At 33.4% G+C, this 16901-nt stretch overlaps 1 long non-coding RNA gene across 1 annotated transcript; it reads right to left on the reverse strand.

Moving 5' to 3' along the window:
- Positions 1 to 2490: 2490 nt before the first annotated feature.
- On the reverse strand, positions 2491 to 3637 carry LOC141590855 (uncharacterized). Its single transcript, XR_012520525.1, has 2 exons — positions 3491 to 3637; positions 2491 to 2773 (listed from the first exon to the last, which is right to left on the reverse strand). It is a non-coding gene; the product is annotated as an uncharacterized LOC141590855 (long non-coding RNA).
- Between the last annotated feature and the right edge of the window lie 13264 nt (positions 3638 to 16901).

Below are 16901 nucleotides of genomic sequence, written 5' to 3' on the forward strand. Positions count from 1 at the left end.
TAGTTTAGTAAGTAAGTGATTATAAATTTACATTTGATAGGCATACGACTTTCAGCCCGTCAACAACATACAGAATATTACTCCCTCTGTCCCGGTCATTTATTGTCCTTTTTCATTTTAGAGTGTCTCAGTCATTTGTTGTCTTTTCTATTTTAAGAATGAATTTGCTGAGTAATTTAATCATTCACACTTAATTTATTCCACTTGTCATTTAGTAATTGACCATCCCTCATTACCTCTGTCTTTGTGCCAAAAACAAAGGACAACAATTGATCGGGACGGAGGGAGTAATTTGTAAGTTTGTATAATAATCTACAACTTGTTTTTATCAAGAATAGACGACGTCGCTGACCCAATGCTGGTTGGAAGTCTATGATGATTGATGAGTCAATTTATATAGACAAAATAAAAATCGGCCCTTGTATTTATTTTGTCCTAGCTTCGTCCCTCCTGACGTTGGTCTGGTAGTTGCCCTTACGTACACTATATGCATGCACCATTGCATCCGATATTAATCTATTATACATGCACGGAATAATTAGGAATACTGAACAAGCCATCCTTAAAAGTTAAAACGTAACAAGGATGAAAGGACAGATGCATTAATCACTAAATAAAAACAAATAATAAAACAACTATGTATAATTATAATAGTTTGATAATAGTAACAATTTCGTAAGATCAAAAAAACTATAGTGACATGCTCCAATCCATGCATGCACAACTTTATTCCATCTAAGTTACTAAGTACGTATATCATCCTAATTATCATTATCCTAACATAATCAACAACTAATAATAATTATAGTTATTAAATCTCTCCAAAATACAATACTATTGTAGTTTAGGGGGTGATGGGGGTGAACCCTCACCCCCATTAATTTATAAAAAAAAAAATTAAACGGATTAAAATAGTTTGCTATTACTCTTTTTGGTGTAAATATTAAACGGATTAAAATAGTTTTCCATTCCCACACTTTTTGGTGAACTCTTTTTGGTGTAAAAATTAAACGGATTAAAATAGTTTACATAGTTTTCAACGTGAGAGAACTTGTCGTATTTTATTGCCCCTACGCCCTTAGCGTAAATTGTATTGAGAGTTATTCGAATAATGATATTTTGCTATTACTCTTTTTGGTGTAAATATTATTAATCACCCCCATTTTAGAAATCCTAGATTCGCCACTGTGTAGGTGTAGGTGTGGGAATGGGAATCGGTGATGTTCGTGTAGGAATGGATGTGGGTGTGGGTGGAACCATGCTGGGATGAATATGGCTTCGGGTTCAATCTCGATAGTGAATAATGTAATTACTCTTTCAAGTGCAAAGTATACTGTTTCATACTTTCATGTACTTTTTATCATTATTTTTAGGGTTATTTAATAAGAATACCCTGAAGTATGAGGGTACTTTTCAAAATACTCCAAACTTTATTTTAACTACCAATATTACGAACTTTTACACCCATTCTCTATGAATAGAATAGGTCTTTTATTAACTTGTTTTAGCAGGTAATTTGTAGTTGACTCACCATTAAGTCTTTAACCCTTTCAGATGCGTTCATCTTCCTCCTTTCCTCTTCATCTTCCTCCTTTTCCTGTTATTTTTTTTTATTTTTTTTTTCTCTTTTCCAGGTTCATTTTCTCTCCCACATTTAAAAAAATTGACTTATTGAGTACCAATTTTGGGAGTTAAGCTGGAAGATAGAAACAAAGAAACGGCAAAAGAAGACGACAACCCAGATTAGATTTGTTCTGGGTTTACAACATAATCCAGCGTGTGATAATTAAGATCTATTCCTAAGAGTATTTAAGCTCTCTTCCCCATTTCTTAACCAAAGATCCGTTCCTAATTTGAGGGTGGTTATACTTTTTTTTTTCCAGAAAGCACAAGGAGGATGTACAACAACCCAGCTTAAAATTTGTTAAAGCTTGAGGAATGGAGAAATTCTTGTCAGCCACAAACATAGAATAACCAATCTCAGCCTACCAAATTAATTGAAATCTAGAATAGCTTTCAAACTAACAACTTTATTATGTTGAGTGAATGCGTCCCTATTATGTATGTGTTGGAGATCTATAACCAATCACAGCATAGCTACCAAATTAATTGAGCCTAACACCTTGCACATCAAAAATTCAATACCATAAAATTGAAAGATCCCAACAATTAATTGGAATATGAGTCTGATAGTAGACCAATGGGGGCGTTTTGGTGAGAATCGTCAATGACGATTTGGTATGGTGAAGAGAGAGCAATAATGGTGTTGATGCAACATATATGACGGTAGAAGAGAAAAAAAAGGATTAGAACCTCTTTACCTGCTTAGCAGGTAGACCGTCCACTCATTCTAATATAAGCAAAGGGGTGTAAAAGTTGGGAATATTGGTAGTTAAAATAGGGTTTGGAGTATTTTGAGAAGCACCCCGATAGTTCAGAGTATTCTCATTAAATAATCCTTATTTTTATTCCATACTTTACCTTTCGTCTAAAAAAATTAAGAACACATTAATCTTAACTTATATTATCACATACATAACAATGAGTTGACAGGGTACAATGTACAAAGGTAAAAATAAAACATCAAACAGGAACATGCAAACTTTTAACTGAAGGTCAAACAAGCAAATGAAAGTCAAACAAGCAAATGAAAGAGGAGCGCAAGTTCAAACTTAAAATACATAATCCCATATACAACTCATTGCATTAGCGTCGTCATTTCATCATGCTCGATCTACACTGGGACCGAAATGTCGTCTCCATTGTTCGAAACCTGCATATATTAAAACTTATCGGTCTTATAATTTAGATCTCACACACTATAAAAGTGTTTGAATAGATATAATCAGGATAAGAGCGGTATAAAAAGTAGTAAAATGGCTACGTTTAATATTAAATGCTTTCGTAACAAAAACGGTCACAATGAATGTTATGTATATGTTTCTACAACTTACTCGTAAACATAAAATTGCAGACCAAAAGCACATATTTAATTTAATAAATATATATATATTCATAAATTATTGCTAATTAATAAATTAGTATCATTGTATGAATATGTTTGTACAACTTACACGAAATCCGGGTTTTACAATGTCATTATATAAAAAAATTATTTATTCTTTAATGATAAAACCGTAACGTAGGATTATAAGATTTTATGATCCTAATTCCTACCTCTTAAATTTTCAAATGTAGCATCTCTACTTTCTATAACCATGAATAGAATATTACAAACGAGATGGATAAAGTGTTTTTGCATCGTAAAGTCTTAAAATTGTAGGATCGAATTGGGATTCTGATAATAATGCGTGTAATATTAAATGATTTCCTAACAAAAATGGTAGTGGATATTATGAAAACATGTGTGTATTAAATGAAAGAGTTATTTTGACTCAAGTTTAATAATAAAAGGATTACGAAAAATAATAAAAGTGAAAAGAGTGATCTCTCTAATAATTTATTGAGATGCCGTCTTACACAAATCTACCTGGTTGGGAATGACGAAAGGAAATACGATGAAAGTTGGCTTAATGTGTCCGATTGCAGAAGAAGTAGCCATTCTCACGATCAACAGTTTTTGTTTTTTTTTTTTTCAGAAAAGAGGAAGATAAATGTAACTTAAGATAATTGCTAATTGTTGCTTGGTGGTACGATATATTCATGGAAATTGGCCATATTTATAGAGGTTACAGCCTATCGGTCTACGATCCTGCTTTTTAAAATGTTTTTGGACTTTAAAACATTTTTTGGCCAAATATATCATTTTAAAGCTAATAATATATTCTCAAAAGCTCAAATAGCATGTTTTTGCCCATAAAAATAGAAGCATCAGTTTCATATTTTTATTTCTTGAAAACTATTTCAAAAAATTAAACTTAAAAAATAAAAACTCATGTTAAGTAAACTAGGCCAAATATGCTCTACATCACCTAATATTAGTGGACCGCTATCAAGTTGATGATGCATTATTTTTTTAATAAAATTTACCATGACCATATAGGTTAATTATTTACAACGCAATAACGGCATTGTCCATTCGTTACAAGTTGCATTGTGATCTCTTGCTTTTTGTTCTCAGGAAAATATGGTTGTCGTATGTTTATTGGTTATTTTCCTATAGAACCGGTCTCTCTTAAGACGGGCTATTTTCACCCGAAAAATAAGAGGGTGTTTTAAGATTAATGTACAGCCAAATATGATCACTTTTGGAAAACAAAAGCTACCAACAAGCTGTAACACTAATCGCACTATTATGGTTACATTTGACAATAAAGTGGTCAAAAAATCCGACGAAAATGGCCCGTTTAAAACAAGAATTTGCCTTTCTTAGAATATTTAATGGTCTTTATATTCCTATAGGTTATTATACTTATACCAATAGAAAAATATGATTGTCGCCCACTTGATTGTATGTTTATTGGGTCTTGCAAAAGCAAGTGTCTAGGTTAAAATATTGGTACCCATGTATTGAAGAAGGGGTGTGCTTTTTCACATACGGATTTTACTATTACATATGTTTTTTACAATTTTATCTTTGTCATTTTTTTCATTCTCTCGCCGATTGATCTTTCTCTCTCTTCCCTCATCTCCCTTCACCACCAACACCACCTCCATTCAACATCCCTTGCTCGGTCAGTCTAGTCGCCGATCGATGTTTCTCCGGCCAACCTTGCTCCGATCACCCCTTTCTCCGTCGGTTTTTGCAATACAATGATCGAAGGTGAAATTAAAGGTATTTGATTAAAGAAAAACAAAGTCGATCTCCTTGATTTAGCAACAAATTAACCAAAAACTAAGTCTCCATATTACACTTATGGCCTATAGCATCATATGCAAATCATCACGTAATATTGATAATAGTGCAAATGCTTATCTATAGATCGGGGCATCGCTAAATGGTACAAGAATACTTCAACTTTAGTATGGTGCGAACAATGACGGTTACTCCGTAATTGATAAACAAGTAAACATTAATTTCACTCATTGATAAACTCTAATAATTTTAAAAAAGAAAAATATATTAATAATTGTTAAACAACAAAATCAATTCATTATTCTGAGTATTATAACCACTAGTTTGAAAGCCAATACTTCGTACGGGTTAATTAGGGTCGTCTTGGAGATTTAGGGGCCCTCTGCGAAAATATAAAATGGGGCCCTTTATTTGTTCTAAGTGGAAATTTTCTAAATTTATATAAATCTAAATTTATACGGTAACATACCATGAAACTTAACTTACTCCGTATATTTTATTATTATGAAGTTGATTTAGGATACCAAATGAAATAAGTGTAATACATGAAATCCACGTAAAAATATAAAAGTATTAGTTACTTAATTTTATGAGCCAAACTAAAAATTATTTTCCACTATTCTTAGGTCATTACGTAATGACGGCCTACTATAGTATTAAGTGCAAGCAATATAAAAAATGAAAAATAAATCGGCATGTGAGGGTTCGAATGCGGGTGTGTCAGTGGAAACCAAATGACAATCCAATGAGACAATATCCTGTTCATATCAATATATGTGCTCTATTGGTATATGAAGTTAATTGGTTTTTGGGTTTAAATTTTTGGGACCCTGTGCAGCCGTACGGGCTCAAAGACGGGCCTGAGGTTAATGACCTTGATTATTTTAAAACTAAGTTATAAAACATTATCGAATAGGTGTTTCGAAAAAATGAAATATCGTAATCCCTTATGGTCTCTTGATACGTACTTGATTCTAAGCATTAAGTAGCCTCTAAAGCTTTGTTATCTCGAATTCTTGCAAAATTTATTAAATATTAATCATCATAAGTGTAAACCAATCGGGGCGCTTTGATAGCCCTTATGATTAATATAAAGATAGGTGTTTCGAAGTTCAAATACGGGTGTCACATAATTCTAAAAAAAATGAAATATCCTAATCCCTTATGGTCTCCTGATACGTACTTGATTCTAAACATTAAGTAGCCTCTAAAGCTTTGTTATCTCGAATTTTAGCAAAATTTATTGAGTACTAATCATCATAAGTGTAAGCCAATGGGAGCGCTTTAATAACCCTTATGATTAATACAAAGACATGTGTGAAATTAAAGAATAGTTTACATTTGCTATATTTTGATAGGAGGAATAAATCAAATGTAAACTATTGATTGAGACGGAGGGAGTATATATATATTTTGTTTGAACCATATACCTACCATTCAAATATGGACAATTTACTTACACATGCCATTCTTATAAGTTAGTCATTTCAATTTTTTGGTTCAATTAATAAGACCTTCTTACATAATAATAATAATAATAATAATAATAATAATAATAATAATAATAATAATAATAATAATAATAATAATAATAATAATAATAATAATAATAATAATAATAATAATAATAATAATAATAATAATAATAATAATAATAATAATAATAATAATTAATCTCCTAATTACTGATACATAGAGTTCATTTTTTGTTCTTTCTTTCACAAAGCACGTGTAATGTATACTCCTATGATGAACTTATTGCTATCATTCTACCGTAAAGGCGTAAAAGATAAATCCGTCTATAAGTACAATTTAGTGACAACAAAATTATAGTTTGTTAAATTTTAATTTTAACCGTTAATAATAGAAACTCTTAAGAGCTCTCTTTCACAATAGTTAAGTGACTCAAAAGATTTTGGGTTGATTCCCAACTTTCAAGGATGGCTTCTATTTATAATCATAAGATCACCCTACCTTATGCATGTTAATCTTTAATGTGGGACAAATCTACTATTTATACGTAGTATATTCACAACACCTCAATTATTTTTCAATGTGGGACAAATAACATACTAGTAAATACACCATCTTTTTCACACCTAGCTCGACATCCAACCCGAATCCCGAAATACGGACAATTGATACTCATTATATCTAATACTTCGTAGTAATTATATTTAATATTTAGAAACATGAGCAAATACTATATGTTAATATTCATACATTCAACATCCGATCTGATTAATAATGAGCAAATACTAACAAACTAATCTTATCTAGACTCTAAAGTTTTTCACACGTATATAGGTAAAATTTGTGAAATTTTATCTTATTGCTAACAAACAAATCTTATCTAAAGTCCAAAGTTTTGCTTACGTATAAAATTAACATTTTTTCTTATAAATATTAAGTAGTTTTTAAGGGTTGAACTCTCTAGATGAAAAAAATGTTAAAACTTGCAAAATTAACATTATGTAACGTTACTTTTAAAGTCTCTTATATAATAAGAATACTACTGGTGTATGTTCGCTATTTAAAAATTCAGCTTAAAAATTAAAAAATAAATAACTTATTGCTAAACTACTAAATTTGAGTAGAAAATGAGATGATATAACAATATATAATTATATAATTGTGAAACCACCAAAATAAAAAGTAAAATACAAATAAATTTCACTATTGTGGGGATAATAATACAAACTCTTATAAGACCTATCTAAGACAATATTTAATAGACTCAAAAGATTTTGGGTTGATATTTAAGTTCCAAGGATGACTCATATTTATAATCATAGGATCACCCCACGTTATGTTAATCTTTCGATGTGAGACAATTCTACTATTTATAATAATAGGATCAGCACACCTTATGTTAAATCTTTCGATGTGAGACAATTCTACTATTTATAAGACAACTGTAACCATTTAACTGTTAGAGCACAACAAATGTAACATATAAGACAACTGTAACATATAAGAGCTCTTTAAGAATACTTAAGAGACTCGAAAGATTTTGGGTTGATATTTAAGTTTAAAGGACTACTCATATATATGATGATAGGATCATCACACCTTATGTTAATCTTTCAATGTGGGATAATTCTATTATTTATAATTGGATGACCCTCCCTTATGGTAATTTTCCGATGTGGGACGATTCTACTATTTATACGTAGTATGTTCATCACACTTACATTATTTTTCAATGCGTTACATATAACATACTAAGAAGCATGTCTTCTATTTCTCACCTAGTTCGACATCCTATACTGTCTATTAATAATCGTACTTTTTTTTTCTTTTTTTTGTGCAAATGATATGAAATTCATACTCTAATAATTTCATTTTTTTTATCCCAAATCCAATTATATAATTTTTTTACGGTAGCTTTATATCAAATGAAATGTAAAATTTTGATATAAAAATTATAAACATGACTTGGATATATAATATATGAAATATATATTATAATAATTAAAAATTATCCACTTTATTTTTTTATATCATATTATGGAGATATGATACAAACTTTTAAGATCTCTTTAAGACAATACTTAAGAGACTCAAAAGATTTGGGTTAATACCTAAGTTTCAAGGATGCCTCATATTTATAATCATATGATTAACCCAATTTGTTAATGTTTCGATGTTGGACAATTCTATTATTTATACGTAGTATATACTCCACGCCTACATTATTTTTCAATGTGGGACATATAATGTATTAAGAATTAAGAGGTACACTATCTTTAGTTTGTGCAAATGATATAAAATTTATACTCTAATGATAGCATTTTATTTTTTATCACGAATCTAATTATATTATTTTCATAATTTTTTTAACAATACTTTGTTGTCAAATAAATGAAAAAGTTTTAATATAAAAATTGGAAATATCACTTGAATATAATTTAGGAAATATATGTATTATAATTTAAAGATTCTCCACTTTATTTTTTACTTCAAAAATTATTTATGATACTTTCCTAAATTGATTTTTGATGATGTAGACGCTCTAGAATCGCTCGAAAAAAGCTTCTTTTATAAATATATATAGATATAGATTGTACAAGTTTATAGAGCAATTAAATTCAATTCTAGGGAAAAAGGTTTTTGTAAGAATTAATTTGATTAGATTTAGGGAAAAGGAAAATTTATGAAAAAATGTATGTGAAAGAGTAAATTCCGTATGTGAAAAAGTAATTCCAATTGAGGAATATGCTTAGAAAAGTAAATCCAAATTCGAAAGACCGATGGGAAACTATCTGAATTGATCACCGATTGAATACCCGCGGATATGACACGAATATGAACCCGACACGATCCGATCTATTTGTCAGGTCTAAGTATGAGTATTCAGATATACATGTATAATTATCGACTCATTAAAAGAAAAAATAAAATTTTTAAATCACCCATTTTTTATTTTTAGGTACATACGATTTTTATTTCCGGCCTTTATACTGAGGTGATGATTCTTTATATGCCCGCGTATCGGCGTATTTATGCAAGTGTTAAAGACACGTATCATACCCACTAGCTGCAGTTCATAAATTATACATCAGAGATATATCTCACTACGTATTTTATGAGTTTTATAATAAATTTTTCGAGTTTTATTTTATAGAATATGAGTGTTTATTATAAAATTGTTGAGCTCGTTCACTTAAACATTAAGCTAAAAAAATACAATATTATTGCTCAAAAACTATACTTATAAATTCAATAAATTTGAGTTTTGTCATGAAAAAATTATTATATACTCCGTAACTTATAAATTTTAAATACTAAAAAAAAAATACATATAAACTCAATTATTAAAGGGTGTATGATGTAATACATCCGATGTGTAAATCTTTTTCCCACTGGTTAACATATCATCGCCCTAAAGAGTTTTTTTTTCTTCCAATTATTATTTTAAATAATAGAGAGGAAAGCGCGAAAGGGGTAAATTAGTCCCTTAACTTAGTCTAATTGTGAGATTTAACTCCTTAAAGTGAAATTGGGGTGATTAGGCCCCTTAACTTTTACAAAAGGTGAAATTAAGCCCAATATCAAAATCTCATGAGAAATTCATTTTCTCATACCGTAAAAATCGAAATTTATTATGTTTTATTAAAAAAAAAAAAATCGGATTTTTTAAATGTATATAAACTTATGTTTTTGAATTCTGAAAAATAAAAATGAAATGTTTTATTTTATTTTATATTTTTGAGAAAAAAACTTTTTTTTTATTAAAACATTCCTTGTTACTGAAGAAAACCTTAGGCAATTAATATATTTTTAGAGTATTCAACTTTTTTTCAAAAAACGAATATTATATACGGTATATTTTTTAAAGAATTGTTGTCAATTTTAGAAAAAAATATTTAGTTCTTTTATAAAATTTAAATTTTTTTTATAAAATAATTTAAAATCTTCCCTAATTGATGTTAGTTCATTTTAGATTATGATTTTATTTGTTAATTTATTATTATTACTTGTTTGAATTTTGATTGTATATTTTGTAAAAAGTATAATCAATTTCACTTTTTATATATGATATATTGAATTTCTCATGAGATTTTGGGTAAGGGTATAATTTCACCTTTTATATAACTTATGGGTCTAATCACTACAATCTAAACTTAAGGGTTTTAATTTCACAATTACACAAAGTAATGTGGCTCAATTACCACTTTTGTGAACAAAAAATTCAAGTGATGGACAACTAGCAATCTAGCATGAATAAGCATCATAGAAGTCTCATCCAGCATGAAATGATTTGGAAAATTGGTTAAGGTCTGCGAGATGTATTTAATTAGAGTAAACGAAAGTTAAAAAGGATTTTTTAAGTACGGCATTAAATCAAACTAATTAGGGATTTAGAGTCATTTTAAACTATTTTCTTTCCATGGTTATAACAACCCGAATTATATCCTAGGATCTGAGTGATTTGGGCGCTGTTTGGTAAACAACATATTGGCCAAATTTTAGCATATTCAAGGCTTTTAGCATGTTTGACCAATCAATATGCTAATTTTAGTGTTTGGTAAACAGCATATTGAAACAGCATATTTGGGGTCAATATCTTTGTTTTACAATATGTTTTTACCCAAAGATATTGGTTAGCATATTGTAAAATAGGAAATTTTTCTCCATTTTACAAAGAAAACTAACAATCTACTAATCGTAATCTGCCAATTACCAAACACTCAAATCAATTCTGCTAATTATAATATGCTAGTCAAACCTTCTGATAAAATCTGTCATTTATAATCTGCTTTTGCAATCTGCTTATGTTGAAATTAATCCGTTGTTTACCAAACAGGGCCTTGGAATTAGATCAAGGCCTCGGTAATAAAGAAATTAACATAATAATAAATCATGATCCGAGTCAAACTTTTAAAGTTTATAGAGTAAATTATTAATTACACTCACGCTTAATACACTTTTTTACATTTACTCCCACGTCAATTTTTTTTAATATTTTACACAAAAAATAATTGCTCAGTTTACATTTTGCACCCAATATCGGATTTAGGCCATATTTCCGTCAATTTTCAATTTTTTCCGGCAAATCAACAATTTCATGACTATTTTACCCTTCCCTCTTCTATTATTAAGCATAGTTATTTGCTTTCTTTCTCCTCATTCATTCATTCATTCATTCATTCATTCCCTCTTCTCTCTCATTTTCCCCAAATTTATTTCTTCTTTCTCCTCATTCATTCATTCATTCCCTCTTCTCTTTCATTTTCCCCAAATTTATTTGAAGAACTCATCCTCAAGGTAAGTGTATCCCATTATTTTTGAAGTCATTTCCTACAATATATCCACAATAAGGGAGCAATTCAAAGATGGGAAAACCTAATTTAAGGCACAAATATGCAAAACCCATAAATTTCAAATGCAAAACCCATAAATTTCAAATAGAAAACCCAGAAAATCTAAACCCAGAAATTAAAAACATCGAAATTAGAGTTAACAAATTTAATGGCTAGTATAAACACGACATTACCAAAGTAGCGGAAATCAAACAATAAACTACAAACAAATTAGAAAGAAGAATTAGAAGGACAACTTACATAAGTTACTAAAGTGATAGTGGTGATGGATTAACAATCTCTCAATGATTAAAATATTACGACGGAAATTTGGGAGAATTTTTAGGGGGAATTTTTGGGGGAAAAATTTGGGATAAATTAGGTTAAACAAGTGAAAAGAGGGGAAGTAAATGGAGAATCAAAACTAAACGGAGAGTTATTGAAGATATTCCTAAGTATAGTATACAGTCTACTTGTATCTAGCATGTTTGTTATACTTTTATCTTTCTGTTTATTGTTCCTATTTTCATGTATTTTGTTAGCTAGTTTACCTAGTCTTTCTCCTCTTCCTTAGGGTTAGCTTTATACCTAGTTTTCCATCTCTATATGTAATTATATATAGCTTGTAATTTCCTCTAACTTATTCATTCAATATACAACACAATTCATAATCTTATATGGTATCATTCCTACATCGATCCTAACCATCATTCTTCTTCTTCTTCTTCGATCAATCATGAGCTTCTTGTGATGACTAATCAATCCCCTGCCACCCCTTTCACCCCCTCTGCTCATGCCGCATCTACCCGTTTTTACACGCCCTCCACTCCACGCTATCAACCCCACCCTAACCAGACCCGCTATCATTCCCAACCCCAGTCCAACCAATCTCGAAACCAGTACCAACCCTCTCAAAATCAGTCGTCCAATCCAGAACCAAAACCTTTCTTGGGCCGCTGCCAATACTGTCGAAGTAAGGGGCATGTCATCAAAGATTGTCCCGACTTCAAGCGTGACTATCCCACTGTCACTTTTCCACCACCACCATCGAGACAAAACCACCCTTATGCCCACACCGCCACTGCCTCCTCTACCCCTTCCTCCTTCTTTCTCATTGACAGTGGTGCATCTCATCACGTCGTCAATGACCTAAACACACTCTCCCTTCATGCACCTTATGATGGACTCGACGACCTCATAATTGGAGACGGCTCGTCCCTTCCAATTACTCACCATGATTCATTTTCTCTTCATTCCCTTACTTTTAATAATGTTTTAGTTGTTCCAACCATTTCTCGTAAATTACTCACCGTATCTCAATTTTGTACGGATAATAATGCTATTGCCTTATTCTCACCCACTTCTTTCTGTTTTAAGGCAATCTCGACGGGAGTAACTCTTCTCCAAGGCCACATCCGTGATGGTACGTATGCGTGGCATCCACCCTCCTCGACCCACGCATATTCCGCAACATCGAACTTCTGGCACCACCGTCTTGGCCACCCTTCCAATGCAACTCTCAAATGATTGAACACTCAATTTAATTTACGTATTTCTAGTTTTCCGCATTGTACTCCATGCTTAATGAATAAAAGTCACAAACTCCCTTTTTCTGTTTCAACTCTTACCTCCACGGCTCCACTCGACATCATATATTCGGATGTCTGGACCGCTCCTGTTCTTTCTCACGACCATTTTAAATATTATGTCATTTTTGTCGATCATTTTAGTCATTATTTTTGGCTATATCCTATTAAAAACAAATCTGATACATTCACTACATTTCACCAATTTAAATCTATTGTCGAAAAATATTTCAATAAACCAATTCGGCAATTTTACTCGGACAATGGTGGTGAGTATAAACGATTAAACCCAGCTCTTCTAAATGATGGCATTACTCACTTAACCTCACCTCCCCACACACCCGAGCATAATGGGTTTGCGGAGCGACGTCATCGACACATTGTCGAAACCGGACTCGCTCTACTCACTCAAGCTCGTCTTCCGACTACCTTCTGGCCCTACGCTTTCTCCACTGCAGCTTATCTCATTAACCGCTTACCCACACCCACTCTTCGAAACAAATCACCCTATGAAACCCTCCATCATAAACCGCCCAACTACAACAAACTCCGTCCTTTTGGCTGTCTTTGCTTCCCGTGGCTTCATCCCTACACAACCCATAAACTCGAATCCCGTTCCACACCATGTATATTTGTGGGTTATTCGACCACCCAAAGTGCTTATCTTTGTTATGACTCATCCTCACATAAGTTATTTACATCTCGTCACGTACGTTTCATCGAAACTGAATTTCCCTATCCTACTCTTTCCAACTCGACCCAATCTCCAACTCCGACTATCGATGACTGGTGCACCCTTTCTCTCCCTATTCTTGACCTCACCATTCCCCATACCACTCCCACACCCTCTAACCCGCCTCCCAATAACCCGAACTCCACTCCCACCTCTCCTCGACACCCTGATTCCTCACCTCCCTCTTTAACCAGCTCTCCTCGTCCACCCACACCTCCCCCCTCCTCCACGATGGACACTACCCCTATTCCCCCCCGTCTACTACAGCGGCTGCAACCCCAACCACCCCTGCCCTATCCTCCCCATCACCACCACCTCCACCTCCCCCTCCTCGCCGGGTTGAAACCCATCTCTTCCACAATATTGTTAAACCTAATCCCCGCTATGCCAAAACAGCCATAGCTACCATTCCCCATACCACACCCACCACGACCAAACAAGCTCTCATCGATCCCCGTTGGCGAGCTACAATGCTTGAAGAACACCAAGCCCTTATTCGAAATAACACCTGGACACTCGTTCCCCGTTCTGAAGCCCAAAAAATCATTAGCTGCAAATGGGTATATCATGTCAAATATAACCTGGATGGGAGTCTCAAGCAACATAAAGCCCGATTAGTTGCTAAGGGATTCCATCAACGATCGGGTGTTGATTACTCGGAAACCTTTAGCCCCGTAATAAAACCCACCACCATCCGCCTTATTCTAACCATTGCCGTCACACAAAGCTGGCATCTTCACCAACTTGATGTCAACAATGCCTTTCTCCAAGGCACCTCAGTGATACCGTGATTATGACCCAACCATCCGGTTTTATTGACCCGGAAAAACCTGACCATGTATGTAAGTTAAACAAAGCCCTTTACGGTCTCAAGCAAGCTCCGCGAGCATTATGGTATGTCGAACTCAAGTCGTACTTGTAACACCCCCACACTCCAAGTGCCTTATCAGGACCACTCAGGTATAAGGATGCCACCATCTCGGTTACCCGAGGCATGATATTCATAAGACAATAACGAAACAACTTTAAAAGTAAATAAAGTTTAAAGTGATTACATAGCAATACCAAACTGATAAAAATAAATACAAGATCCTCAGACGGTCTCTTTGCTAAAACTATCAAAGCTATAAAACATCGTCGACACGGCGGAAGACTTGTAGAATCGCCACGTGATGACTTATCCCGGCTATCCCATACGCATCACATCTTACCTCCGCTCAATAATCGCTCACCACCCCGAATGGATCACCACGCTTTTAAAAATATTTAAACGGGTCGTACTAATCACACAACTCAATATATATATCAACAATAAGACAAACAGACGACTTAACCGTCATACACACACAATCACGCCAATTCCAATCATCTCAATCACCGACGACGTCCACCTGGACCAGCCCCGCCGATGAGGGACCGCAGCCTGTACCCACCAAATCCCCGCTTCACATAGTGAGCGATAACCCTGTCCATTAATGTGCACATCCCTTCGTGGCGGGTTCCACGGAAGCGAAACTAGGGCGTGAAGCCACTCCCGCAAGTGACCCCACTCGGCCCGAGGGGCCACGCCTCGCGAACCATCAACAACGATCACAACCACAAACACAATACAATTACTATATCAAACAACCAAACATAATACATCAACCAATATCCCATTATGGGACTAATCTTTTGAGTAGAAATCCTACCGGAACAAAGAACGCAATCGGACGGTCTCAACAAATTTGTATAAAAAAAGCCTCTTCTACAAATCCTTCTCCTATCATACATACACATAATCACTACCAATCATTATCTACAACAAAACCCCCAATCCCAAAAATTAGGGTTTAACGAAACTTGACGAAATACTATAAAATTGGTATGTAGATCTTACCCTCGACGCAAGGATCACAAAGGTATAAAGAACGATGGAATCCGACCTCTCAAGCTGCGGGATTTGTCAACAACACGGATGAATGCGAAGAACGTAACTTGAATATCCCTTTTAATGTTATTAGGTTTGTAAAAGTGTATTATGAAAGTGACGGAAAGATTTATATATTAATCCGTGTTATTAACAAAACCCGTCGAATTATCACCCGCTAACCGAGCTACTCGATCGAGTAGCTAAGGTACTCGATCGAGTGCCCCCTTACTCGATCGAGTATCCTAGTTACTCGATCGAGTACCCAACAGGTCAGAAACTATTTTAAAACGCAACTCACCCTTACTCGACAGAGTAAGGCCTACTCGATAGAGTACCCAAAGACTCATAAATACGGAGTATTACAGTCTTCCCTCCTTAAAAAGAACTTCGTCCCCGAAGTTCAACCCATACATAAAAACAAACATACTAACTCGGTCAAGACGCAACAAAGCTACTAAGAACTCAAAACAAAACCCCAACTTACAGAACATGAAACCATGAACTCTTAACACCAACTCTACCAACTATTCCTACCTCCACACCTCGCTCACGATGTCGTATCAACTACATCATAAACTCTCCCGACACTAACTCCATACATAACCAACTATATAAACATCAAACGGAATGTTACATTCTACCACCCTTAAAAGGAACTTCGTCCTCGAAGTTTACTCACACTCATAACCTCATCGTCCAACTGTCAACACTATCGAAGTATTCTCGCATTCCTAACATCGAACTACTACAAGCACGTCCATGACCTTTTAACACTATCAACCACAACATATATAAATCCATATCTTATGCTACACCAACACTCTACTTCCAAATATACTACCATATGTACAACCATCAAAATCTCTTTTATCGCATCCTACTCCTCTTACGATAAATGTTATGTCCTCGTAACTCACTAATACTAAATCCTAGATATATCTTTTCATTATCCTCATCACCACCGCATGTCAAAGATAACCACCTAGAACCTAAACACTCGCCATGCACATATCCAAGGCTCTCTTACTTAAACAACTCTCATACTTCACTTCACTCGTCACACCACCTAACCTATACCACAAAATCCTTAACTTAATCCAAAACTTCA

The sequence above is a fragment of the Silene latifolia genome, chromosome 7 (genome assembly GCF_048544455.1).
Source record: "Silene latifolia isolate original U9 population chromosome 7, ASM4854445v1, whole genome shotgun sequence".
Classification (NCBI taxonomy): domain Eukaryota; kingdom Viridiplantae; phylum Streptophyta; class Magnoliopsida; order Caryophyllales; family Caryophyllaceae; genus Silene; species Silene latifolia.